The following is a 26963-nucleotide window of genomic DNA, read 5'->3' on the forward strand; positions in this document are numbered from 1 at the left end:
AAACCCCAGATGGAAGCCACTTGTATCTCTGAGTCACTTTGTGCTGGTCGCTGCTTTGGAAAGGTGTTAGAAACTGCAGCAGACTTTGAGCGTGAAATAAAGTCTTTTGGCTCAAACGCTGAGTCCTAGCCTGACTCTTACAGTGAGATAGGCTGGTGATAATCAGACCTGCTAAACGACAGGAGTCTTCTAGAGATGAGATGATGTAGAGTCGGGAAAGGCCTTGAATGCTCTACTATAGTTCATGGCCCGTGTGTAATGTCACTCAACCTTTCACCCATTAATAAAAGGCTGCAGATTGAAAACCAATGAAACACATTTTTGTTAGTCTTTTCAAGGTTATATAAAACATAAATTAACAAAGACATAGCAAAAAACTGAGGGCTAAACCCCAAGAGTGGTTGTTAGGTCCACAAGATGGTATCCGCTGAGGAGACAGAAATGTGGGATACTATCTACCCTGGCAGAAGCTGCTGCAGTTTTCCCACGTTCACAGTCTCTGCCGATGACAGAGCAAGCCAGAAATGACTCTGCACATCTACTGCCATGTCTTGTGGGCTTTGTTTACTGTATGGGCAGTTTTTCAATGAAGAGAGGCATTTCAATTATTCCCAGTAGCCATGTGCCTGTTGACATCTTGATGCTGTATAGGAATGAGTTAGTGAGCTTTAGCCTCTGGAGCTAAATACATTTTATCAGGAAACAATTTCAGCAATTGACTCTCATCTGGTCATGTTACTTATATCTTGTTATCTCTCAAGGGCTCTGTAATTAAAGCAGGTGTGTGTCCTCTTAAATTAGAGATGTGGCAACTGTAGATATTGTAGTAAGTTCTAACAGGAGACCCTAATGACTGCTAGATTCAGTATAATGAAGCTGGTGGGAGTGTTTGGCCAGGAAAAGTGTCAAAATAGGCAAATATTAATATATCCCAAAGTGATGGGATTAGAGGATACACCATAACTGAACCAGGAAACATTGCAAAGAAGGTCTCAAAGACCCCTTCTTTCATTGCTTCCTCTCTCCCTCCCTCCCATCTTTCCATCCACTCTTCCTACCTTCTTTCCCTTCTTCCCTCCGTCCTTATTCTTCCTCTCTTTCTCCTTTTCCTTGGTTCCCTCCTTCCCTGCTTCCTCCCTCTCTATAAATAGACCAAAGAAGATTTTTTTAGATGTTTTTCCAATATTAAATGTGACAAGTAAGACAGATCTGCTTGCTTTTTTATTAACTCATATTCTAATAATCAAATGACCCAAAACTACTTTAGTGGCAGTTTATGGAATGGAGGAGAAAGAAACACTATTGAGGTAAGAAGAAAGTAAGAAGAAAAATAGGACAAAGAAGACATGAGAAGGAAAATTAGGAAAGGAGAGTGGTGGTATTTGTCTTGAGGCACATGGAGTGGGGGATAATAAAGACTTCCTCTGAATATATGTGTTTTGCAAAGGTAATCCCACATAAATAATCTTTACTGTGCTTTACTGTATTTATATATTTACTGTTAATTACTGTACTCAGTGCTCTTACATTTACTTTTTAAAATTAAGACTTTATTTTTTTTATTTTTTAAGAGCACTTTAGGTTCATAGGGAATCTGAGAAGGTACAGAGATTTCCCATGTACTCCCAGCCCACCATGCACAGGGCCCCCTGTCCCCCTGCCCCCCAACTAGAAATCAACATCTCCTACTAGTGTGATTGATGCACTTGTTACAGCTGATGAACCTATTGATACACTGACACATCATAGTAACCTAAAGTCCATAGCTTACATTACAGTTCACTTTTGGTGTACATTCTATGGATTGGGACAAATGTAAAATTACATATCTGTCATTATAATATCAGTTCAGTCATTCAGTCATGTCTGACTCTTTGCAACCCCAGGGACTGTAGCACGCCAGTCCTCCCTGTCCATCACCAACTCCCGGAGTTTACTCAAACTAATGTCCATTGAGTCAGTGATGCCATCCATCCATCTCACCCTCTGTCATCCCCTTCTCCTCCCGCCTTCAATCTTTCCCAGCATCAGAGTCTTTTCCAAAGAGTCAGTTCTTTGCCTCAGGTGGTCAAAGGATTGCAATTTCAGCTTCAGCATCAGTCCTTCCAATGAATATTCAGGACTGATTTCCTTTAGGATGGACTGGTTGGATCTCCTTGCAGTCCAAGGGACTCTCAAGAGTCTTTTCCAACACTACAGTTCAAAAGCATCAATACTTCAGCGCTCAGCTGTCTTTATAGTCCAGTTCTCACATCCGTACATAACTACTAGAAAAACCATAGCCTTGATGGACTTTTGTTGGCAAAGTGATGTCTTTGCTTTTTAATATGCTCTCTAGGTTGGTCATAACTTTTCTTCCAAGGAGTAAGCGTCTTTTAATTTCATTGCTGCAGTCACCATCTGCAGTGATTTTGGAGCCCCCAAAAATAAAGTCTGTCACTGTTTCCATTGCTTCCCCATCTATTTGCCATGAAGTGATGGGACCAGATGCCATGATCTTCGTTTTCTGAAAGTTGAGCTTTAAGCCAACTTTTTCAGGCTCCTCTTTCACCACCATCATCAAGAAGCTCTTTAGTTCCTCTTCACTTTCTGCCATAAGGGTGGTGTCATCTGCATATCTGAGGTTATTGATATTTCTCCCAACAATCTTGATTCCAGGTTGTGCTTTATCCAGCCCAATGTTTCTCATGAGTACTCTGCATATAAGTTAAATAAACAGGTTGACAATATACAACCTTGACGTACTCCTTTCCAATTTAGAACCAGTCTGTTGTTCTATGTCCAGTTCTAACTGGACATTATAATATCATACAGTGAATTTTCCCCTATTCCCTTTCCCTGACCTACCACCTCCCGCATCCCCTGACAACCTCTGATCCTTTTACTGTCTTCATAGTTTTGCCTTTTCCAGACTATCATGTAATTGGAATCATAGAGTATGTGGCCATTTAAGATTAGCTTCTTTCACTTAGTAATACACATTTACGTTTCCTCCATGTCTTTTCATGGCTTGATAGCTTAGTTTTTGAGAGGAACCTAAAATGATCTCTTTAAGTGATTCTACAGCAAGAACTATGTAGCTGCCCCGATCCTCATTCCCTTGTTGCCCTCAGCCCCAGTAAGCAATCCCTGTGCTTGCATTTGGCTTCCTACGTCCAGCTGCCCTCAGCTTCTCTACCGCAGGGTTTTCTCCCAGGCCTTAGTTTAAGGTGGAGCCATGAAAGACGGGGACCCAGAGCTCCCGGGTCAGGGCGACTCAGCTGTGAACTGGATCAGAGGGTAGGTGCCCCACCTTCTAATCCTGCAGAGAAACAGTTCTGAGTTTCATTTCTTCCCAGTTCCTTAGGGGTCGCAAAGGGAATAAGCCTGAGGTGTCCACAGTGATAATCAGCTCAAGACTCACTCTGACTTTTCTTTCCCTCCTCTTTTGACTCATCCACCCCATTCCTTCACTCCAGCTTCCTGGATTCAGAACCAAGTAACTGCAGTTCACCAGGCTCTGGTCTGTTTTTGCTTTTGTAGACTCCAAATTAAGATACATTATTGCCACCATAAAATGTGTTTCAAACTTGATGCCTTTATTCATTTGATCAGATTTTCAACTGTTTGGGGAATAAGTTGTATTGAAATATGTTTACATAGACAAACAGCTCCTGAAAGGATGAAAAGCAGAATCATGGGACAGTTTCTTCCCTCAAAAAAATTTCACTGGTCAGGCTAGATGCTTAACTGGTGCTTTCAGGGTTATTATTGGAGGTGCTAATTGGTTAGTACACAACACAGCTTGTTATGGCATTACAAGGGGAAAATGTTAAAAGTAATGTATTATTTTTATTACCTTTTTCTCAGTCCCACAACTATTGAGAACCATTTAACCTCTCAGTTATTAAGGATTTTTTTTTTTCCTTTAGAGATGACAAATGCCTGATGATTTCTCTGTCCTTAGGGCAAGGCTAAATCTTGGTGTGCAGCCTGAACCAAACCGATAAATATAATTATTATTTCTGTATATTTGATGATGAAAGGGTTTCAGGCTCCACAGACCGATCTTTCTGTTGCCAACTGCGTGCTGCCGAAATTTTGATTAAAGGCTCACTGAAGTAGTTTATCAGTATTTGTTTGGTTTCAGGAAGTAAAATATGTGAGCTCAATATGAATGACAGACCACATCCAGCAAGAGCATTTGTTTCATCAGCCTGGGAAACTCAGAATCCTTGCTGTAGATAATGTATGAGGAAGATATTTTCCCTTCTCAGATTTGCATAGTGCTCAATAGTCCTCTGATTCCAGACATATTATGTTCTGTGGTAGCTTTCCTTGCCTCCATCTTCCTCTTGCAAATGTGAATGTGCTAGAATACAGACATCATTAAAAAAAAAATAATTTAAACCCTTCAAATTCCCCTGTCTGGAAAATGTTTATACAATTTGTAACAGAGAAGCCCAAAGCACTGCTGAAGACAGCCAAAATATTTTGCTGACTTTTTGAAGGGATCATTTCTAGGCAGGGAAAAAAAAATATACTGATCCTGATAAAAGAGGAAAGAAGGAGTGAAAAAGCAGGTTCTGATTTTGGTTCTTTCATAAAATAGTAAGAAAAATATATGAAGACATTCTTTGAAAAATCCTAAAATGGATGAGGATAGGCTATGTAATGCCATTTGGCCTCCTGAATCAAAGCAAACAAAAAAAGTTAGGGGCACTCTAATTAGTCTACTGGTTTCTCTATGTGTATAAGAGAAAGAGGGGGTATGACAGAGAGATGAGGGGAGAGATGGAGAGAGAGAGAAAAGGAAAAAGAAAAAGGAGAGGGAGGGAGAGAGAGTGTGAGACGGAGAGAAAGAAAAGAGAGGGAACAACTTGGTGAAAGAGGTGAGAAATGCACACACACACACACAAAACCATTATATGGATATTTCCAGGGTTCACTTGGATTGTAGAATGGAAGTTTCATTTTTAGTGCATACTCTCCTACCCCTAAATGGAAAACTTTAATTAATACAAATAGACTTTTGATAGATTGCAATTATTTACATCTTATGAAATTTGAACTATTTATCCTAATCAAGCCTTTTAACATTAAGGATTTTGAGTCATTTTCTTATGATTCTCATGAACCTGAGCCTCTGTCATTCTGTATGTACACACCACATGCAGGAGTGATTACCAAAACAAAACAAGACAATCAGAGAGGGATACCTTCCTTTCTTTCTGTGGAGCGAAACTGCAAGAAGCAAAGATATTCACTGTCTATTGTAACTTTAGTGGTTTTCCAAATTGCCTGCAATACAGCAAGCTCTTTGTTCAGACCTTTTAAAATAACACAAACAGAAAACATGCAGAACATTGGGAGTGAAGGCTGACAGTGTCTTTTCAGCTGATGAGACTTGAGGGGTAAAAAAAAAAGAAAGTAATAATAATAAAAACAACCTACACAATATGAATTAGAAAGAAATACCTGTCTTTACCTTTTAGATTTTGGGGCTTCTCTTCATTTGTAATATAATCTTTATATTTTGAAATGGTGGTTTATGTCCTTTTTTCCCCCCTTTTATTTTCTTTCATTAAAAAAAAAAAGCCCTTCTGTGTGTGGGATAAGCACACAGTGAGGTGTATGATAAGCACTACAGTAATTTTGAAAATGTGTATTATTTGGCAAAATAGTCTGTAATAATTTTAGCCCATTGTGTACATCTGTATTTGAACACTTCTTTAAAAGTGAATTTTTGATCTGATGGACCGTAATAACTTCTTCTGCAGCAGATCCCTCTCAGATGCTGAATTATTGGGCCTCCACTGCAGTTATGGTTTATTGGGTAAATAATAGTCTGACTGTACCAAGGCAAGAGTTATGGATGGGCCAATGTACATGTTGTCTGCCTATGAATCTTGCCATAGTTTCATTGAAAAGAATTACTAGAGTATACAGGCCAATGGGAAGGGCAGGAGTCCCTTAGGATAATCATAGCTGTTCCCACTACACTCTTCAAGGTCTTTTGTTCTTCCTTTCTCATTAGAACATGACAGCAGCTCTGAGGGGTCAGTGTTGGGAGCCAATGAGAAAGCTGAATTTAAGTGACTCACCGGGACCCTTGGGACTCTTCAGATGGAGAACTTGGCTGTGAAGGTGGGTCTCTCTCTGTGTGTGCTGGGCAGCTGCTTCCTCCTCCTCAGAGTCCGTAGCAGGTGTAGAGCAAAGAGCTTTAGATGTAGCATTTCACTTGAAAGTAAAAAAAAAAAGAAGATTAATATGACGTTTAAATGTCAACAGTGTTCAAGTCTGGTCACATTTTGAGATCAAAAGAGAGAAAAACCATTTTAAGAAATTAGCAGGAAGAGAGTGGTCCTATTGAAAGGAAGAATTAGTCGTTTTATTTAAAAGCTGAAGTCCTAGGTTTGGAAATGCAGATGGCAAGGACCTTAACTGTAGTCATAGGTATATGGAACGAGGTGCCCGTTCAGTAATGTCACCAGGAGTGTTTTTCAGCAAATGGCCCAAATTGTGTATTTCTTAAAATAAATTTCTTTTGAAAAAACAAGACAGATTTTCAGAACTGAGTTTATTCTAGGGACTTACGTTCAGGAATTTCAAAATGTACTCCAAGGTGGCCTTATCAGAGTTGATAAATTAAGAATTTCCCAAATTCTTGCTGCTGCTAAGTCACTTCAGTCGTGTCCAACTCTGTGTGACCCCATAGACGGCAGCCCACCAGGCTCCCCCATCTCTGGGATTCTCCAGGCAAGAAGACTGGAGTGGGTTGCCATTTCCTTCTCCAATGCATGGAAGTGAAAAGTGAAAAGTGAAAGTGAAGTCGCTCAGTCCTGCCTGTCCCTTAGCGACCCCATGGACTGCAGCCTATTAGGATCCTCCATCCATGGTAGTTTCCAGGCTAGAGTACTGGAGTAGGGTGCCATTGCCTTCTCCGCAAATTCTCCTTAGTAAAAGGCAAAAAGATTTCATCCCTTTTGCCTTTTACTAAGCCTATTTGTTCTTGCTGATGGGATTATATCTCAAATATTTTTTTTTTTTTTTGCAGTTGAAAGGTAAATATTTATTGCTACAATCTTCTGTACAACTCACTCAGCTTAGCATTGTTGGATATAATAACATGAGTGAGATATTATGCCTGCTGTATTAGTTTTTATTGCTGTTTTATAAATTACCACAAATGCATTAGAGCTTAAATCAACACCCACTCATTAGCTTTTGTAGGTCAGAAGTTTAGCACACTGTGGCTAGGTTCTCTGCTCAGAGTTTCACTAGGGTAAAATCAAGCTGTCAGCTAGGTCATATTTCTGTACATGGGCTCTGGGAAAGAACCCACTTCCAGATCATTCTTGGTAGAATTCAGTTCTTTGTGGTTGCAGGACTGAGGTCCTTATATTCTCTCTGACTTTTTTACTGAAGGCTGACGCTTCCTGCATTCCTTGCTATGTAGCCCCCTCTGTTTTAAAACCAGCAATAAGAATTTCTCAAGTCTTACATTCCCTGGGTACCTGGACACTCTGACTTTCCTTTCTAATGAAGAAAGTTTTGTGCCTTTAAAGGGCTCAGGTGAGTATTTTATGCCCACCCAGATAATCTATTTTAATGTCAACTGATTTGGGGCCTTAATTCCATTTGCAAAATCTTCACAGCAGTACTTAGATTAGTGCTTGATTGAATAACTTGGAGCTGTATGTATACCAGTCACCAGGAATCATTTTATAATTTTGCCTACCTTATCTACCCTCAGGGAGATTAAAGCCCTTCATGATGGATAATACTAGGGTGTAAAGAGATAGGATTCAGGAAGAATTCTAAGAGCTGTAGGAGAGGGATAAATCAGATGTTACGGAGTTTAAAAGCAGGAGTAATCACTTTTGCTTAAGAAAATCTAGAGAGATTTCATATAAAGAACCTGGAAGGATAGGCAGTATTTTTATTAATGGAGATGAGGATACTCCAGGCAGAGATAACAGTACAAACAGAGGCACAGAGATGGGAAAGGGAAGCAGGTTAGGGAAAGGTTGGTTAGCAGCACTATATGAACTGAGCATGAAATATGTTTGGAGTATTTGGGAAAGACTTCAAATACCAGGCATATTAATTTTTTTCTAAATGGGTGAGAATGGGCCACCTCTAAAAGTTATTAAATATGAGATAGATGTGATGGAAACTATACTTGAGAAAGATTGGAAGCAGAACAGGAAAAAAGTTGGAGTTGGTGGGAGGTGTCCAGGAAAGGTCTTTGCCAATAGCCTGCAAGGTAATATGGACCCCAACTCTACTAGGGAAAGTGAGAATGTAGGAAAGAGAATGGTTGAATGTGATGAGGGAGTCTGTAAACTTGAAAACAGGCTAGAAATATGGAGGGAAAGAAATGGGAAGCTGACTCCATTTTGAGCCAACTCTCATAAACAGAGACAGGGACATCAAGATAATTTGCTTTGGAAAGAAAATGCAATGAGGTAGGTTGTATATAGCACAGTTCAGATGCTGCCATTGTTGAAAGTGTTCTTGGACCTCAGCAATCAATAGAAGGGCTTCCCTTGTGGCTCAGCTGGTAAGGAATCTGCCTGCAATTCGGGAGACCTGGGTTCAATTCCTGGGTTGAGAAGATCCCCTTGAGAAGGGAAAGGCTACACACTCCAGTATTCTGGCCTGGAGAATTGCATGGACTGTATAGTCCATGGGGTCGCAAAGAGTCAGACATGACTGGGTGACTTTCACAGTCAATAGAAAGAGGGAACCAAGGCCATACTTGATAAAGGGCTAGTGGGATGGAACCACCTGAGCTCTAAGGCTGCCATGAATGACCAAATACAGAATGAAAATGAATCCAGTCATAGAAGCAGAAGGATGCTGATCATTGGTAGTAAAGATGCATGGAGTCTTGACTTGATCATTTTGGAGAAGTCAGTGGTGATAGACATGGGATGTATAGTCTAGTCCCCAAGTGGAAGCAATTATTAAAAATGAGTTAGAACAAAGGGACTCAGCCACCTCTAAGAAAACCAATGCACTATTCAGAAACTATTCATATAAGTTGTCCAGTCATTTAGGCTACAGAAGCTGGAGGAGGCAACTTATAGTCCAAGGGCTTGCGGTAAGCACAATGGGAACAGGACTAATGTCTGTGTTTTGGGCTAGACTGTATTAACACAATGATCTCCACAATCTGTAAGATGAGGATATTACTATCATATTTACAATCAGAAGGTATAGACAAGGCTAACACTATCATTTAATATACTAATTTTCAGAGTATAATCAATCAGTTTGCTGGTGGGCAGGTGGAAATGTGGTTCCCTTAGAAAAGTGATAGTGATTCTATATTCCATAGACTTTGAAGGAAGGACAGAAATGAAAGTTTTGATATATGAAAAAGACAGGGAGAAAATTATTATAAACTACTCTTCATTAAGCGCCCCTCCCCCCCCCCCCAATGACTCAGACAGTAAAGAATCTGCCTGCAATGCAGGAGACCTTGGTTCAATCCCTGGGTCAGGTAGATCCCCTGGAAAAGGGAATGGCTACCCACTCCAATATTCTTACCTGGAGAATCCCATGGACAGAGGAGAAAAAAAAAAAAACTGTGCTCATGAAAGGGCAGGATTGTTTGTTTATTTTAAAGAATCTGGTAGCTTTATGCTTATTTGTAGATGGAGGAAAAGGAGCCAGGAGAACTACTAAAGATGAGCAGTGACGAGTGATGGTGTGAAGACCTAGAGGGGAGAGAGAAAGGGATGAGGTCAGAGCAGTGGTGAAGTTAGTGGGATCCTTCTCTTTGGTGGTGTTGTCCATCTAAAAATCATCAGTTTCTCCTTCCTAAAATCTGTTTTTGAAAGTAATTACATGATAAGTATGCTCATATCCTCCCATACAAGTACTTCATAGTGAGACAGGTTTTCAAACTTTTCCTTAAAGTTTTCCATTGACCCATCCATGTCTACAGGACAGTGAAGGTAGGAATATCCTTGGAATATCTCCACCAGCCCATGTAGCAGAGTAAGACAGAGGACCCGGCACCAAGTCAAGAATATCAGAATCCCAAATGTTCCACAGGAGTCTATGTTAGCAGTGCCAAGCCAGGGGGGATGAGGGGAGGTGCCAGCCAGAAGATGAAACAGAGGGTCAGCTTCCCACGGAGACTACAGAGCTGAGGATGGAGTACCTTGGGGAGGAGAGAATGAGTCAGGAGTGAAGGGCCAGAGCAAAGCCAAAGACATAGTGAAGGAGATGTGCACCAAGTGTTGGATGACTTTAAGACAGTTGTGCAACTGCAAGACTTAATAATGAATGAAAAAAAAATTTTTTTTTCATAGAGGACATTTAAGATGTTCCTATCAACTGCAGAAAGTCTTAAAATGGCAGATTCTTTGAACAATCTCCAAGCCCATTCATGCCCCAGTCTCTCCTCCCTGGTGTTTATGGGCATCCTTGCTTATTCGACTCAGAATACCAGTTTTACCTCAACTTTTCCATACATTTCATTTTTGCGAGGAATAGCCTCCTAGTACCATCTGCCAAAAGCATTCTGTTTAGGCCATACGTCTCTGAAATCCCAACCTCTCCAGGTAAATATATTGGCATAATTGTGGAATTTCTTCCAACTAGCTCTTCCTAACAAGAGACCATGACATCCCTTCCACCCTGTGTCTTCCAAGAGGCACTTCACCTGGTGTTGTACTTGATGAGAAAAAAATCTTTGTGCATATAACTTGTAAAGCATATGTTCCAACCTTACCTATCTTCCTCAAAGGGTCATTTTAACTTTTGAGTGCTTTGTACACATCTACATTTCTTGATCTCAGGTGAACCCAGGATAATGTAATATTTTATTTGTTTTATTTAACATATATTTCTTGGGCGCTCACTATCTTTCCAGCGTGGTGATGGTGTGGTGGTGGTGCTGCTGGTGGTGTGTGTGCCTGTGTAGGAGATGGGGATGCAGGTAAAGGAAATAGTGTTTGTGAGAGCAGAGACATGCCTGGAAACATCGCAGTGGATGCGCTGTGGCCGGATGACAAAATGCACAGAGGCGCGAGAGGCATGAGGATGGGCAGTTCATGGGTTGGGCAGTTCATCTGACAGTGTCTGTTGAAAAGGAGCTGAGCTGTTGTTCTAAGGTGCTTGGAGTGTGTTCCAAAGGCAGTGAAGGAGCCACAGGTTTTCAAGTAGGGGAGTAAAATAACTGTGACCTCTGTGAAGAGATCTGAATCTTTTTCAGCAAAGTGAGGTAATCAGTAAAAGATCTTGCCGCATTAAGCTACGTTCAATGCATGTGATGGAGAAGGCAGTGGCACCCCACTCTAGTACTCTTGCCTGGAAAACCCATGGATGGAGGAGCCTGGTAGGCTGCAGTCCATGGGTTTGGCTAAGAGTCAGACATGTCTGAGCGACTTCACTTTCACTTTTTACTTTCATGCATTGGAGAAGGAAATGGCAACCCACTCCAGTGTTCTTGCCTGGAGAATCCCAGGGACCGGGGAGCCTGGTGGGCTGCGGTCTGTGGAGTCCCACAGAGTCGGACACGACTGAAACGACTTAGCAGCAGCAGCAGCAATGCATGTGAAGTGAATGTAAGGCAGAGGCAATATTGTGGCTGCATGGTAGTGGGGAGAAATTGGAATCAGATAAGTGGTCTTATCTGAACCACTGTGTGCATTCAGATAAGACATGGTGGAGATCATAGGAATATGGATGACTTCTGGTTTTGTCTTTGGGCTTCAGATTATTTTACAGATTTCTTTATTTTTTAATTTGCTTTTAATTGAAGGATAATTGCTTTGTAATATTGTGTTGGTTTCTGCTGTACAACCACATGAATCGACTACAAGTATACATATATCCATCCCCTCCCTCGGAAGCCTCCCTCCCACCTCCCCCTACCCCACCCCCCGCCCCAACCAGGCCAGTCCTCACAGAGCACCAAGCTGAGCTCCCTGTGCTATAAAGCAGCTTCCCATGATCTATTTTACACATGGTAGTGTATATATGTCATGTTACTCTCACAATTCATCCCCCCTCCTTCCCTCACTGTGTCTACAAGTCCATTCTCTATGTCTTCGCAGATTTTTTAAAATGAACATGAATTACAATTTATCGTTTTAAAAAACGTCATAGACATTATTATGAAAGAAAATAGAAATGACTGACTTTGGGCGGATTGGTAGTGAGAAAAGGACAGAGTTGAGAGATATTTTGAAAATACTGGACTTGGATGAAGAACAGACCTCCTGCCACCACATATGTACAAACCCTGTGTTAGATTTATAGTGCTGGATTTTGACTGCTGAGTTCTTTTGAGACTGTAAGGTAATCTCAGGACTCTGCGAGTGTGGGAGGCTGCAGTGGTCTCCCTAACGGACATTTAGGAAGTTGAGGTCCTCACGTAGGGAGATGAAGTTCATAGGAAGGATTGCACCCAGCTGGAAGAAGACGAGTCTCTCTCAGATCTCGTTCTTTCAGATCAGCCCTTTATGCGAGACCACTGTGCTGGGGATTTTTGGCCACTTTTCAGGGATGGGAAGGACCACCTACTGATGGCTGCAATTTGGGAGCTAGGAAGGCTCAGTCATTCCCAGAGGACTCCATGCTAAAAATGACTGATCTGTATTTCATACATTAGACTATCCAGTCACTTGTTATTCTTGTATTTATTTCCTTTCTATTATCTTTGCTTAGTGGAATTTTGTCTCAGCTGGGCTTTGAGGAATGGAAGAAAAGTTGTTTCCATGTTGGGCTAAATCACTCCATGGGGGCTCCTGTTCTTGGTAACAGTAATTAGCATGAGTTTCCCAAGGGAGAGTGAGGGTATTAGTGGGAGGCTATGATTTCCAGATAGCCATCACTAGGGGTGATTCTCCCTCTGTTACTGTGAAAGATTGGGTCTGATTTTTTTAAAGGCATCTGCAAATAACTTAGTGCCTGTTAAGTTGAAGGTACAATTGGGAAAGAGAGAGGTTTTGAGTATGACTTGATGTTCTGTCTGCCAAGTGAGACAACAGTTGCCATGAAGGAAAAGGCACTCCCAAAGGACAGGTTTTATAGGGAATAATTGTGTGTGACACAGACATGTAAGGGTGAGGTGTCTTCGTTCTTGGTGCGATTATCCAGGAGGTGGCTAGAATCATATGTTCTCTATGCAAAGAAAGACGTAACACACCAGGACTAGAACTCAAGAAGCCATATCCAAACAGGGGATAAGACTGTTTTTACTGCCTCAAGACATTGCTGTAAGAACAAAATCAATTGCGACAAGGCTGAGGATTGATTTTGGAAGTAGAGTGAGATAATGTATGCAAAAATACTGAAATACATGTTACTATTATTGAAAATAATAACCAAGAACTCTGTTTTTTTTTTTTGTCTATCACCTTCACCTTTCTGCAATGTATTGTTACCCTTCCTGCTCTCAGAAGCAGTTTTAATTATGTTATTGTCAGACCTAAAGCTGAGATCTATTTGGAGAATTCCTTTGTCCTCTATTAATAAAGTTTTAGTTTTTCCTGGGAGAGTTGTGTTTAAGATGTAATGATTAAAATTGAAATATAGCACGATCTCAATGTGACTAAAATCTGGTTCAATCTTTAAAAAAAAAACAAACCATTGTTCTTTAAAGTCTGGTAACTTTTGGTTTCATTCAGTCAAGACTGAGATAGCTACTTACATTTGGAATTGAAGGAAGGAAATAATTTATTTTAAAACACCACAAAATCCCAGAATATTACTAATACTATAAGGTTTTTTTTCCCCCACTCCGTTTATCTGGAGATACCCTGATTTACATATGTTTGCATCTATTTACATGTGTAATTCAAGTGACTCTCAACTCCAAGTATGTAAGATGAAATAAATTAACTCTTTGTTTTAACCTGCTGTGATTCTTATATAATACTGTGTGGTAGGTGTGGACATTTTCAGTGTCTTTTAAAGGAGAAGAATTTAGGAAGTGAGGAGCTAGACATTTAGGGTAGACTTGGCCTCACGAGTAAGGATGAGAAGGGGAAAGAGTCCTGGGAGAATGTCAGTATGAGCAGATGTATCCCTGAGTGTGACCTTACAGAGCATCTTCTAGCTGAACAAGGGAGGTCCCAGAAGAGGGTTTTGAGGCACTTCCATCGGTTTTCAGGGACTTAGATCAGAGCTTGTGGAGGTGAAGCTTGTCCATGGTCCCCTGCACCTCACCTGTACTGCACTCCTCCTATTATAACCTTGCCTTCCTTTCAAAGACCCCCAGGCATGTCTTAATTTTATGCAAATCTATCTTATAAAAGGGCTTCCCAGGTGGCCCAGTGGTGAAGAATATGCTTGCCAATGCAGGAGACACAGGAGACAAGGGTTCTATCCCTTGTCTTCGATCCAAAGGGTTGGGAAGATCCCCTGGAGAAAGAAATGGCAAACCATGCCAGTACTCTCGCTAGGATAATCTCATGGATAGAGGAGCCTGGTGAGCTACAGTCCATGGGGTCACAAAAAGTCAGACACGACTTAGCAACTAAAACACAACTGAGCACACACACATGCACCCAAATGGATTTTAGTTGAAACTCGATTTTTCCTAATGAGTAGTAAAAACTAATTAGGTTTTGTCATTTATTCACTTGGAATTTTGTCTCACTGAAACCTTGATACTCTATTTAACCTACTTCTAGTTGGCAAATATCTGCTGCCATGTTAGGTTATGCTTTTTTGCTTAAATTAACTCTTAAATAATATCACATAGCAGATATAAGAGATTGGGTGGGGGAGAAAAAGTTTCCTTTATTATTATTTTTTTAAGTACAAGACTGATTTTATTATATTACCAGGGAAATAAGTTAGATTGCTCTGGCAGTCTCAATAAATCACACATGAAGTCGTCTTTTTTTCCCCCTAAATTAAATTTTTATTTAAATAAAAGTGTTATGTTTGTATTTGAGCTGACAGCTAAATCTGATAATTAGAGTGCATGAAGTTGGCTTTGATTGGCATTGTAATTGGATTGTCATTGGGCTGAGAACCTATTATCTTTGGATCATGCCCCATGAAATCTGTTGAAGAAACTTTGCTGCCAGTCATTAGAGCCACCATCTTGGCTTACAAATTAGGTTTGAAAGGCTTCTTACCACTGGGAATGTAATTTAAACCACTGCAATTGCACTCCCATTAATTAAAATTATATTAAAATTATGGTTCATTTTCTAAATATTTTTTTCGTATTTTATTAGACATACTTATTACTAAATGCTTTAACAAATTACATAGCAGTGCTTCGTAAAATTATGTTTCGGAGATAATCCATCTCTTCAGCACATGCTACTCAGCACCAGTAGAATTAGTCAGTGCTAATCATTAAAAGATATACTATTTATATTTTTCATTACAAGTTTCATAAGGAAGCATTTCTATTATTTTAACATAAAATGCAAGCCCAGCAATGTCTGCTGTAAATTAAGATTGGTCCTGCCGATAATGAAATATGCAGCTTTGCTATAAGGAGATGTCGTCTGTTATGGTCACAGTTCTTCCTGCTTTATTTTTTTTTTCTTTTCTGAAACAATGTAAGCCTGTAAAAGAGAGAAGACTTTTTTTTTTTTTTTTTTTTTGAGAGAAGATTAAGGGGGAGAAAAAAGCGCACACATGCCAAAAATCTATGCTGCTCTTTATTCCTATTATTGTCTGCTAAAAGCAGATCAGAGCTGATTAAGACAGAAGAGGAACTTGTAAGGGCTGAGAATACGAATGAGGTGGGAGTTGGTGGTGAGGCTGGTCCGTCCGGTGGAGAATGGGCTGTGTGTGTCCAGGTCCCTGGTGCGCCCTCTCTGGCCCCGACCCTTCCCTCTGGCCATGGAAGCCCACATATTCATGGGTAGATGCTGCCATCAACTATGTGGATGTGAAGGGCTCAGAGACATACTATCTGAGATTCAGAACTAGGCAGAGGTTCTTAGGTGTGCTTCACTTATTTTATTTCCTTTTTCTTGTGTTTGATTATTGGGTAATATCCCCCCATCACTCAGTTTCCTTCTAATCTTCGGATGATAGTTTGGCAACTTTGACGGGATTTGAAAAGATAAAACAAAGTTTTCAAATTCATCCTAATTTTATTTAGGTTGCATTAAATATGTGTAACCTCCCATACCCTCCTAAGAAGTCCCTCTCAGCAACGGTTTTACCTGGTCCCTATTTCTGTTGTTTCTGTCCCTAGCTTCAGAGTTTTGCTCAGTATCTGACACATATGACTGCTCAGAAAATGTTAAATTGAATTGAACTGAATTAGAATTCTGTTTTCAAGAGAGTCTAGGTTTAGCTAGAGCCAGACCCCAGGTAAGTTAAAGTGCCTCGCATGGGGATGACTAGGAATAACTGATTAAATACTTTCATAATGTATCTTTTGACTATTATAAGGCCTTTTTGTGTGAATATGGCTACCTGCTTTCCCAGCCCCCTTTTCTTAATAGCTGAAAACACTGAGGGTCAACGGGCTGAGAGTTCAAGGTCGCATGATTACTGAATAAGTAGCAAAGCTGAGACGCCACCTCAGAGCTTCTGTCTCCAAGCTCAGGGCCCTTTCCATTCCCCCATGCTGCCTTCTGAAAAAAGGACCATAATCCAAAGTGAGGGAGGCAGGCTTTCCCTTCCTCTCTTACCAGTGGGAGAAGAGCTAGACACTAGCAATATGGATAAAACCCTCGAGAACGTTTGGGCCTCATGACCCTTTCATTCCCTTTCTAGAAATATGTTCTAAAGAGGTAATCATATGATGAGTTATTTAATCACAGCCAACTTTTATTGGCTGCTCAAAATGAGGCAGGCACAGTGCTCACCACTTTACATATATTTTCTCGCTAAAGGCTCAGAACAGGCCGACGAGCTATGTTCTTACAATTACTCTCCCCTGAAACAGATGGTGAAATGAGGCATGAGAGGATTTTATAAAATAGGTCCAAGTGTCCAAGTTACACAGCTATTTAGGACTTGGAGCCACTATGAACCTAAAGCTCTTCCTCTCCACTGATCTGCTCATGGCTCAGTCACTGCCGTGATGCTTAAAGCAGAGAGAGCTCAGAAGCAATCGGAAAGCTTGGCAACAGGGAATTCTTTTAGGAAGAATAATCCCACAAACTATAAAAATGATGCTTGAGATGTATATAATGGATATTGAAAGATGATTATAATAAAATTGAAATCTATAAAATATTATTCTCCCACTTTGTAAGCATTTGTCTGTGGAAAAATATCTGGAGGAATTATAACTCTTTTTTTTTCTTCATCTATTTTCTATTTTTTCTTACAATGAACATATCTCACTGTACAGTTTTTTTTTCTCTTTTTGCTAAAGTACATAATTGGGGAATAGTTTAGAACTTCTGAAGCATTCGAATAGCATCAATGCATTGTCAAAGAGGTGTGTCCTCAAGCAAGGAATGAGTTTCCTTTCAAAAAGTGGGAAGCTGCGTTATAGCACAGGGAGCTCAGCTTGGTGCTCTGTGATGACCTAGGTGGGTGGGGTGGGGGTTGGAGGGAGGTCCCAGAGGGAAGGGATATTATGAACACATATAGCTGATTCTCCTCATTGTATAGCAGAAACACAATACTGTAAAACAGCTATACCCCAATTGAAAAAAGAGAATTATTGTCTGTTCCTATTACTCCCAGACAGGACCCGTCTGGTTTCCTCCTCACTTGCCCTTGCTATGGTCCTTTGACCTCAGTAGGGCATCAGGGAGGAGCTGGCTTGTTGTGGGCCTGGGCTCAGTTTCTGCTGTTTCTGCAGTGGAATCTGTAAGGGAGTCCATCCCAGCTTCGAAGCTTGTTGTGGGGCTGGGCTCAGTTTCTGCAGCTTCTGCAGTGGAATCTGTAAGGGAGTCCATCCCAGCTTCAAAGCAGGAGTGTGGTCTTGGGAAAGGAGGTATGACAGCCACAGTTTGGGTAGCTCCACATGAGTCTGAGCTGAGACAGCTTGAAGGAGTGGTAGGAACATCAGAAAGGAAGCTGAGGGGCTAAGTTCAGAGAAATGACGAGAAGAGAATAGAGCCACCTTCCTACTGACTGGTAGAGAGTGCTTATCATGACTGGTACAGAGTGCTTATTGTCCCTGATAGATAAACTGTGTGTGAAAACTAAAGGCTCAGCTGAGGTGCCAGGAGAATGGGGCTAAGGCAAGGCTGAACTTTCTGGGTTGAAGTCAACCATGAGCAGGCTCTTTTTGGATATATGCCATGAATATCTATGCATGTGCCATGGTCTAAGGTCCACCCCCAAACTGGGTGTTTACTTGAGTCAAAGCAGTGGCTTAGGATCTATTCAGTGTCTCAGTCCCTTTGGGGAATTATAGAAGGAAAAACTCAGCAAAGATGTGCCAAGTCCTCCACATTTCTATTCATACATCTGAGATGTGAGATGTTCGATTCAGTTCAGTTCAGTCCAGTCGCTCAGTGGTGTCCGACTCTTTGCGACCCCATGAATCACAGCATGCCAGGCCTCCCTGTCCATCACCAACTCCCGGAGTTCACTTAAACTCATGTCCATCGAGTCGGTGATGCCATCCAGCCATCTCATCCTCTGTCGTCCCCTTCTCCTCCTGCCCCCAATCCCTCCCAGCATCAGGGTCTTTTCCAATGAGTCAACTCTTCACATGAGGTGGCCAAAGTACTGGAGTTTCAGCCTCAGCATCAGTCCTTCCAATGAACACACAGAAGTGGTCTCCTTTAGGATGGACTGGTTGGATCTCCTTGCAGTCCAAGGGACTCTCAAGAGTCTTCTTCAACACCACAGTTCAAAAGCATAAATTCTCCGGCACTCAGCTTTCTTCACAGTCCAACTTTAACATCCATACATGACTACTGGAAAAACCATAGCCTTGACTCGACGGACCTTTGTTGGCAAAGTAATATCTCTGCTTTTCAATATGCTGTCTAGGTTGGTCATAACTTTCCTTCCAAGGAGTAAGTGTCTTTTAATTTCATGGCTGCAGTCACCATCTGCAGTGATTTTGGAACACAAAAAATAAAGTCTGACACTGTTTCCAGTGTTTCCCCATCTATTTCCCCTGAAGTGATGGAACCAGATGCCATGATCTTAGTTTTCTGAATGTTGAGGTGTTCAATTAAATATCATTTTTTAAAAAAGCATTCCAGAGCTAAAACATAGTCTACAAAAGTTCCCAGTGTTTGGGGAATGGGGCACATGATATGGAAATTGCCTTGAATGGTAAAACTGAAAAGAGAATGCAGGCTGGAATGGGACAGTTGGATGTGGGAAGGGCTGAAGAGTTGGATCCTTAAAGAAAAGGCAAGAGGTGGACAAAAGACGCAGCACATTCTCACAACTTTTATCCTCAACTGGTGATGTATTTGCAGTTGAGAAATGTCTAGAAATGATGCCACTATTTCAGTGGCCAAATAGATTGTAAAATTTCAAAGAATTAAATTTCATCAGGGAACATCAGTAATTTTAAGCTAACTGTGGGTATAATATAGTCTCCATAAACTCCTGTGTGTGTGTGTGTGTGTGTGTGTGTGTTTCTGTGTGTAATTTTTTGGTATTCCTAGAGTTTAGGTGTGACTTTTCAGTTTTGCATGCACTCCCATTTTCAGCATGAGACAATAGAATTCAGCTTCTCAATAAAATCATCAATTCTGTTCAGGAATTGTTATGCTGTATAATAAGAGGCAATTTAGCACAGCCATTATATGACTGGACTCTGGAGCCAGATCCTCTGAATATGAATTCCCTTCTCCATTGATTAGCTCTGTAGCATTGGTAAAGTTTCATAAATTCTCCATTCCTCAGTTTCCTCATCTGTAAAATGGGGATGATCATAGTAACTCATGGCAGGATGGTTTTGAGGATGATGTGAATTGAAACCTGTGAAGTGCTTAGAACTGTGCCCAGCACGGAGGAAGTCCTGTAACTGTTAGCTGTCATTGCTGTTATCATTATCCTTTGACACTTACCAAATAGCAGATGATGGGGGAGATGAAAGTATGAAAAGATGAATTTCCCTTCTTCAAAAATCTTAAATCACAGAGTGCTATTTTTTTCTATTTTATCCATAGTGTTAGGTCATATTACTGCTGCCACCAGTATCTTTCTATCAGAGTTTCTGAGTTTCAAATTTGTATTATTGAAAAAAATCTGGATTCTCCTTATGGATTTTTTATTCCCTGGGAGAGGTAGTTGCCTCTTTCCTAAGTGAGTCAAGGCCTAGCAAATCACTGCCTCCAAGGTGAAGCAACTCCTACTAGATAACCACAGTGGGATTGTGGTGAAATCCTTTGAGAATAGTGGTGGCCCTGTGCTCTCCTCCAGGTAAATGAAATCATTGATCTGTTTTTAAAAGTAACTTATTTAGGGGTTATCTATATCAACACTCATACCAAAATAGGTAAGGGTGTACAGCTAAATCTGTATATAGTATATGCACATGCTTACAGAAGCCCGAACCCCACCACATGCAGCTGGGACCTCACATCAAATTTGAATGGTTTTACCGAATTCATGTACTCTTTCCTGAAACCAAGAAAGAGCACAGAATCTTTCCTTTTTTTTTTTTTTTTTTTTCAATTTGTGTTAATATAGACATGAGCCTTTATTGGGAAAAGTAGAAAGCAATGTGTATGAAACTTGGATTGTATCCAACTGAACAAAAACTGAGTTCAGATGCATTCTGTGTTAGTTTTCGCCTCACATGCAGATTGTGCTGTTTGGTGAGAGGAATAATTAGTCATTTACAGGTTCATTACATAGTATGGTTAAACCTGACCTTCTCTTCCCTTTGGCTGGCTGGTGCGGGACCTTTCTCAGTAGGTCCAGCTGGCTAATATGGCCCTTATATGTTCAGACCCATGTAGTACAGTCTGTTTCTCCCAACTCTAATGCCACTCTCTTTGAGATTCTGATTTTACATATGGCAAGGAAGAGCCTACATGCCATTCATATATTCATTTTTTCAGTTCTTTGTACAGGTTTCTAAATGGGACATCCATTCTCCATTCCACCTCTTACAGCAAAAACGACACATTGTTATTTAAAGCAAAAGCTTTATAGATTAGTTGTTGAATGCGATATTCATCTCATGAATAACTAATAACATAAAATAAAGAACAATGAAAATGCAAATTATCTGCATATACACAGTGGCAGTTAGCAGCATGAGTAGCCCTCCTGAGTTCGCGCAAGGTGGGCAAAAGCCGGCAATTTTTGATTGTACCTAGTCCTTTGAGTCGCTGAGACAATATCAGAATTCATCTCTTTTAGGACTCATTATTGAGGCAGGAAAAAAAAAAGAGATTGAAATCTGGTAGAATTTCAATTCTTTCGTTAGTATTATTAATAAACAAGAATTGGCAGGAGCTAAACTGATTGGCACATACATCTGGAGTAACAGAAATAAATAAAGTTTCAGAATGGGAGGATGGCTTCCTGCTAGAAGGATTTTTAGGGTAGAAAATAGCACATGAATGAGGACAGCTTCAAATCTAACCAAACCTCAAATACATCTAAGGAGCACTTTTAGGATGGAAGAGAGTGACAAGTGGACGTCTCTCTCTTTGAAAGATATACCTTACTTTTATTGGGGCTTCCCTGGTGGCTCAGTTGGTAAAGAATCTGCCTGCAGTGTGGGAGACCTGGGTTCAGTCCCTGGGTTGAAAAGATCCCCTGGAGAAGAGAACGGCTACCCACGCCAGTATTCTGGCCTGGAGAATTTCACGGGCTGTATAGTCCATGGGGTCACAAAGAACAGGACATGACTGAGTGACTTTCACTTTATTGGGGCGGGTACAGAAAAAAATGGGCTTTCCAGGTGGCACTCATGGTAAAGAACCTGCCTGCCAATGCAGGAGACATGAGAGATGCAGGTTCAATCCCCTGGGTCAGGAAGAGCCCCCGGAGGAGGGCATGGCAACCCATTCCAGTATGCTTGCCTGGAGAATCCCATGGACAGAGGAGCCTGGTGGGCTACAGCCCATGGTATCACAAAGAGTTGAATAAGACTGTAGCGACTTAACATGCTCTTAACACAGAAAGAATGTTAGAGGAATGGAGGGAGAGAGTAGAGTACCACAACTATGAAAACCCAGCCTAAAGAGACTCTCTGGAGAAGAGTTTCATTATTCTAAGTACCAAACTGATCCAGGGCACTGTTTTCTGGATTAGCTCTTCAGAAGACATTAATGGTAAAGGATCTTTGGCCTTTGAAACATTAATATTTTAATGCACAGAGCCAAGATGTTACTGTATGTGTCCACAGCGAATTAGTCCTATCACTTGATAAAGAACCAACGCCTAACAGAAACATTGAAAATTTCTGTCTTTGGCTCATCCACTCATGCTCTCTGTACATGTGGGAAGCCTTTTCAGAGTAGGTTGCTGCAGAAAGGCTGGGTTTCCTTTCCCTGATGATCTGAAACCAGAAGAGGACTCTTTACCTTGGACTTTAGTGGTAACTTGCTCTGTATCCATCTTGCTAAGTATCCATCACCACCGTCATGCAATGAGAAGGGAGCCAGGGCCCTGTGAACAACATAGGGTCTGCCTTTTTAGAAAACATTAAATTACATTCTTTTCTCTCCCTGTTGTAAGAGAAAGGTGAAAACCAAAGACTCAAGAGGGACATTTCAAAGCAACAAGCCCCACAGATGGCTGGGCCAGATAACCGATAGCGTGACTTTACAGCCACGCTCTGTGTGGTGAGCTTTGGTAACCCTAAGCCCCTTGGCTGCTTGCCACTAACTGCCAGGCTAAACTGTGCTTCCTGTGACCATTTCAAAGTTGACATTAACCTAATGGAGGGCCTCCCCACCTTCCTCACCCCATCAGGCACCAACATTTCCTTCTGAATCAAAGCTCTTGAGAGATTTGTACCATTCGAGAACTTGTAGCCCTCATGAGACTTCTCTCTTGACTTCTACATGGTTCACATCAGTTTTCTTCAACCATTTTCACTCAAGTGTCATTAATGAGAAAGGAGAGGAAAGCACTCAGTCCATGCTGAGTCAACCCACATCAGGCAAGCCATCTCTTAAAAATACAGGGAAAATATATATTGGACTCCATATATCTGTGTTCTACTTTCTTGAAGTATTTAACAACCGTTCAGTGCTGCCATAGCTCTTGGATTTTGGTGAGAAAGTGATATTGAACTGTGGTCTCCAAACCAGGAGTATCGGTATCATCTGGGAGCTTATCAACAATTCAGATTCTCAGGCACTTGCATGCTGAATCAGAAACTTTAGGAGTTGGACCTGGCTATCAGATTTTGAGCAGGTGATTCAGAGGTGTGAGAAAAGTTTGAGAATCGTAAATCACAATACTCAGTTACGTTAACCCTGGGGCTTTGAGCACTTTCTGCTGAGGGTACTCTCAGGTATGCCATTCCAGAATTGGAGAAGTGTATAACAGTTGATTGGAGCAGGGCTTCTCCAGCATTTCTTAAGGCATGTTTGCATTCAGGGAATACTTAAGAGGTACGTTCAATCCATTGGCCATCCCACCAGTGTGTACTGAGCACTTAGTGTTGCAGACTCTCTTCTGTGCATTGGAGACACAGCAGCAGACAGAACCATCCTGGAGTTTACATTCCATGGGGGGAGATAGCCAATAAGCCTGGACACTATAATGTCAAGTGGTAATAGGTGCTGCAGAGGAAAGTAAAGCAGAGTGTAGGGAATAGAGAGTCTCTGAGGTGGGGTTATCTTTTTAGCTAGGGCGATCAGGAACGACCTCTTCAAAAAGGTGACTTTTGAGCAGAGACCTGCATGAAGTAAGGGAATGAGTTATGAGATGATCCAGGAAGAAGATGTTTTCAGGCAGAATGTGGGTGATACAATTGATAGATTCTCTAACTTTGAATATGTGAACCTAGACTCTTGGAGTTAGTTCTCGGCTTCTCCATCCAGGCAGTCAGTCATTGGGGATCATTCTTTCTGTCATCCTTCCAGTCCAACTCCATACTGAAGGTCCTTTTTATAGGAAACGATGATTTAACTCTTCTAGGAAATATTCTTCCCGGTAGTTATTCCTGGTCAAAGGGTCAGCCATTGAGTCCCTTGGCTCTATGTGAGAGGGGACATCAACTGTAATCCCATACCTCCTCTCTCATCTCTCAAGGTAAAAACTTGAAATGCAATTTACAGTATCTCTACTTCGTGGATAACTTTGAAGCTACACTTGTTTATGTCTGTAGCAAAGAAAATCACTGACACACTTTTACACTTTGCTACTAGTAGAACACATTACTTTTGACCTTACCTTGTGAGTACTCTAGGTAAGGCACTGTGTCAAGACAAATCCTGGATTGAATAGTACTGGGATAAAGGTCAAGGTGATAGAGTCAATCCCTGTTTGTGGCAGTTACTATTCCCCTGGGGACTTTTGACCCTCCTTAGAATGAGTTTCCTTTTTAAATAAATGTCACTAGTTGCAGGGGGCATGGGGCACAGAAGTACAAACCATTCTGATCAAAAGAAAGTCATCTCAAGTAAATGCAGTATTGACAGCAGATGAAGATGGAAATCATGCAGCACGCTTATTGCAAGATGTGAAGGAGGCTGTGATTTAAGACTGGAGGAAAAAAATCACTTTTCTTTCCTCAATTCCTAGCCTGTTTGGTGTTTTTTTTCTTTTTTGGATGGAAATGTCCAATGTAAGTGTTATTCAACAGTGGTTTACTATCCTGAACAATCACCAAAGGATTTCCCTCTTCATCTTGTTGGAAGCGAACCGGGTAATTCACACGAGGGGTTCACGGAGCGGCAGTGGTGGTTGGTGGCCCAGCGTTTTCCTTCCTTTGAAGGTGAACAGAGCAAACATCCATTGTCCACGAGGACCACTGTGTTACCAACAGCATAAAGACAGCCATCCATGCAGCCCTGTAATTCCCACATGTATTTCTAATGATTTCCAGAAAAAGAGCAAAAGAGAGTCAACAGTTGTACTCTCTTTCCACTGGAGACAGACAGAAAAGGCCTTATCACTGAAATCTGTAGCCTGATTCACGGTATTCTCTCCCCTTTCCATTTGTGCACTTCCCTTCTGAATGCTTCTCTTTCCCTGCCTGTTGTTTCTCTGATTTATCACTGGCTCCCTTCTCCTCCCATTCTTTGATACAATATGAAGTTTGAAACGTTCAACAGTCATTTCCATCCAAGGAAGCATGCAACCTCCACTTTGGAATGTCTTTGGAGCGGTGTGAATAAATGTGTTGAGAAGGCATAGATGGGTCCCCGGTAATTCTAGCAGACAGAATGCAATCCAATTCTGGTTCTGCAGTCAAACCATCTACAGAGATAAACATCAGAAGCGAATTTATATTTATGGGGAACATTTCATTGTCCTTCACCCTCAACCCAACATTGAATTTGAAAAATTTCCAAGCTTTATTACATGTGGAATTGGTTTGTAATGCTTTGAGGTGTGTGTAGGTGAGTGAGAATGGAGCTGATAAATGTAGTTACATTCTTGGATCCATTGGTGACCCAATTTTCTAGAGTCATTTTGCATGTAGAAAAAATAATAGTGATGAGGGAGTGAAATACTGACTGTCATTATATATGTATAAAATGTATAAAAATTATCTGGAAAGACTCAAAATTTGGTAGAGATCCGAGGCCAACCAAGACTCTATCAAAATAACTCTAAATCCTATCTTCAGTTTTTTCTGTATCTTGGTAATAAGCACATAACATTTTTCGAACTAAAATGATTTTCCTTGTTTTGGGGGTCCAGGAGCCAGGGATGCAAGACTGTTCTTTCTGGTTTATCACCAGATGAAATTCAGCCAAGGGGTTAAGGTGAAGGACATCGGAAATGTTGTGAGGAAGCAGCAGTGTGGAAATCTCTCATTGCACCAGCAACTGACTTTTTCACAGATGCAGAGATAGAACATTTCAGTTCTTACCCTCCCTACCTTGTGGGATTTAAGAAATTCCAGCTCTGCCTTCTTAACAGGTCTGGTGTAGTTCATGCTGGTGCCAAATTGGACACAAGGGGGCACCGGAGTGCCACAAATTTTGCCCTGGGACCTTTCTACATGTGCAAATTCCAATCAACAGAGAAGGCCAGGCAACTCTGGCCCTTCAGGAGCATTCTTCCTCCCAAGCTTACTTGGCAGAGGCATTACCAGGGTGGTCGGAGTCTTAAAACATTGCCCACAGTTTCTGTTTGCCCAAGTGTCCTTCTTGGTGCTAGTTTGAAAGTACTCCCCCACCCCTATGGCGGTTGAAGCGCCAGAGTAAACATCTTTTTTTTTTTTCCTTTAACAAATTCAATACTACGTGGTTTTTTTGTTTGTTTGTTTTTTTACAGAAAGTGCTACAAAAATCCATTTGAGAGGAATCTCTCAATTTAAAAAATGGTAGTATACTTTCTAACAATACATTTCAACTCTTGGTGTCCTGATATTCTTAAGAAGGACATTATTTTCCCTTTTAATTCATCTGTTTGCCAAAGGAGACAGTCATTTGTTGATTTATTTCCTGTGCTTTGTCTTTCTTCTTTACCTGAGAAGTGAACAATTGGCAGGGTTCTTGCCACAATGTGAAGAACCATGGGATAATTCATGAGGCAACAATAAAGTTATATCTTAGTTTCTCTCACTTAAAAGAAGATGGGGAATTTGACTATTGATTTCAAATTTTCTCTGTCTGGGCAGGAGAGCTTGCATTTTATTAAATGCAGTCAATTTGTGGTGAAATATTCTTTTTATTTTTCAAGTTAGATTGCTGATTTACTGTAGAATGGTGGGAAAATAAGGCTGTGCCTGCTGAGTGCTGAGGAGAAGCATTCATTTGCTTTATTGATTTGGTCCATTTTTGTGAGATGTTTCCCATGTATTTTTCATTTGGCTACAAAATGTATCCACAAATGATCGTGGCTGCTATAAAGCTTCATTATCCTGGAGAACAGCTCCAAAAAGAGAGTTTGGAATTTGCAAATGGTTTTTTTTTTTTTTTTTTTTTTTGCTTTGGAGAAGCCTTTTGTTGGGAGAAGCA

General features: G+C 40.9%; 1 long non-coding RNA gene across 3 annotated transcripts in view; it reads left to right on the forward strand.

The window, feature by feature from the left end:
- Positions 1 to 26963, forward strand: part of LOC139185770 (uncharacterized) — a 595360-nt gene that overhangs the window by 323926 nt on the left and 244471 nt on the right. For 2 of the 3 annotated variants that reach the window (XR_011569255.1, XR_011569254.1), the window contains exon 4: positions 6017 to 6126. The exons of the other annotated variant lie outside the window; for it this stretch is intronic. This is a non-coding gene — a long non-coding RNA (uncharacterized lncRNA). The remainder of the gene's footprint in view (positions 1 to 6016; positions 6127 to 26963) is intronic. 3 annotated transcript variants of the gene reach the window in all.

This window comes from Bos indicus, chromosome 11 (assembly GCF_029378745.1).
Source record: "Bos indicus isolate NIAB-ARS_2022 breed Sahiwal x Tharparkar chromosome 11, NIAB-ARS_B.indTharparkar_mat_pri_1.0, whole genome shotgun sequence".
NCBI classification, from domain to species: Eukaryota; Metazoa; Chordata; class Mammalia; order Artiodactyla; family Bovidae; genus Bos; species Bos indicus.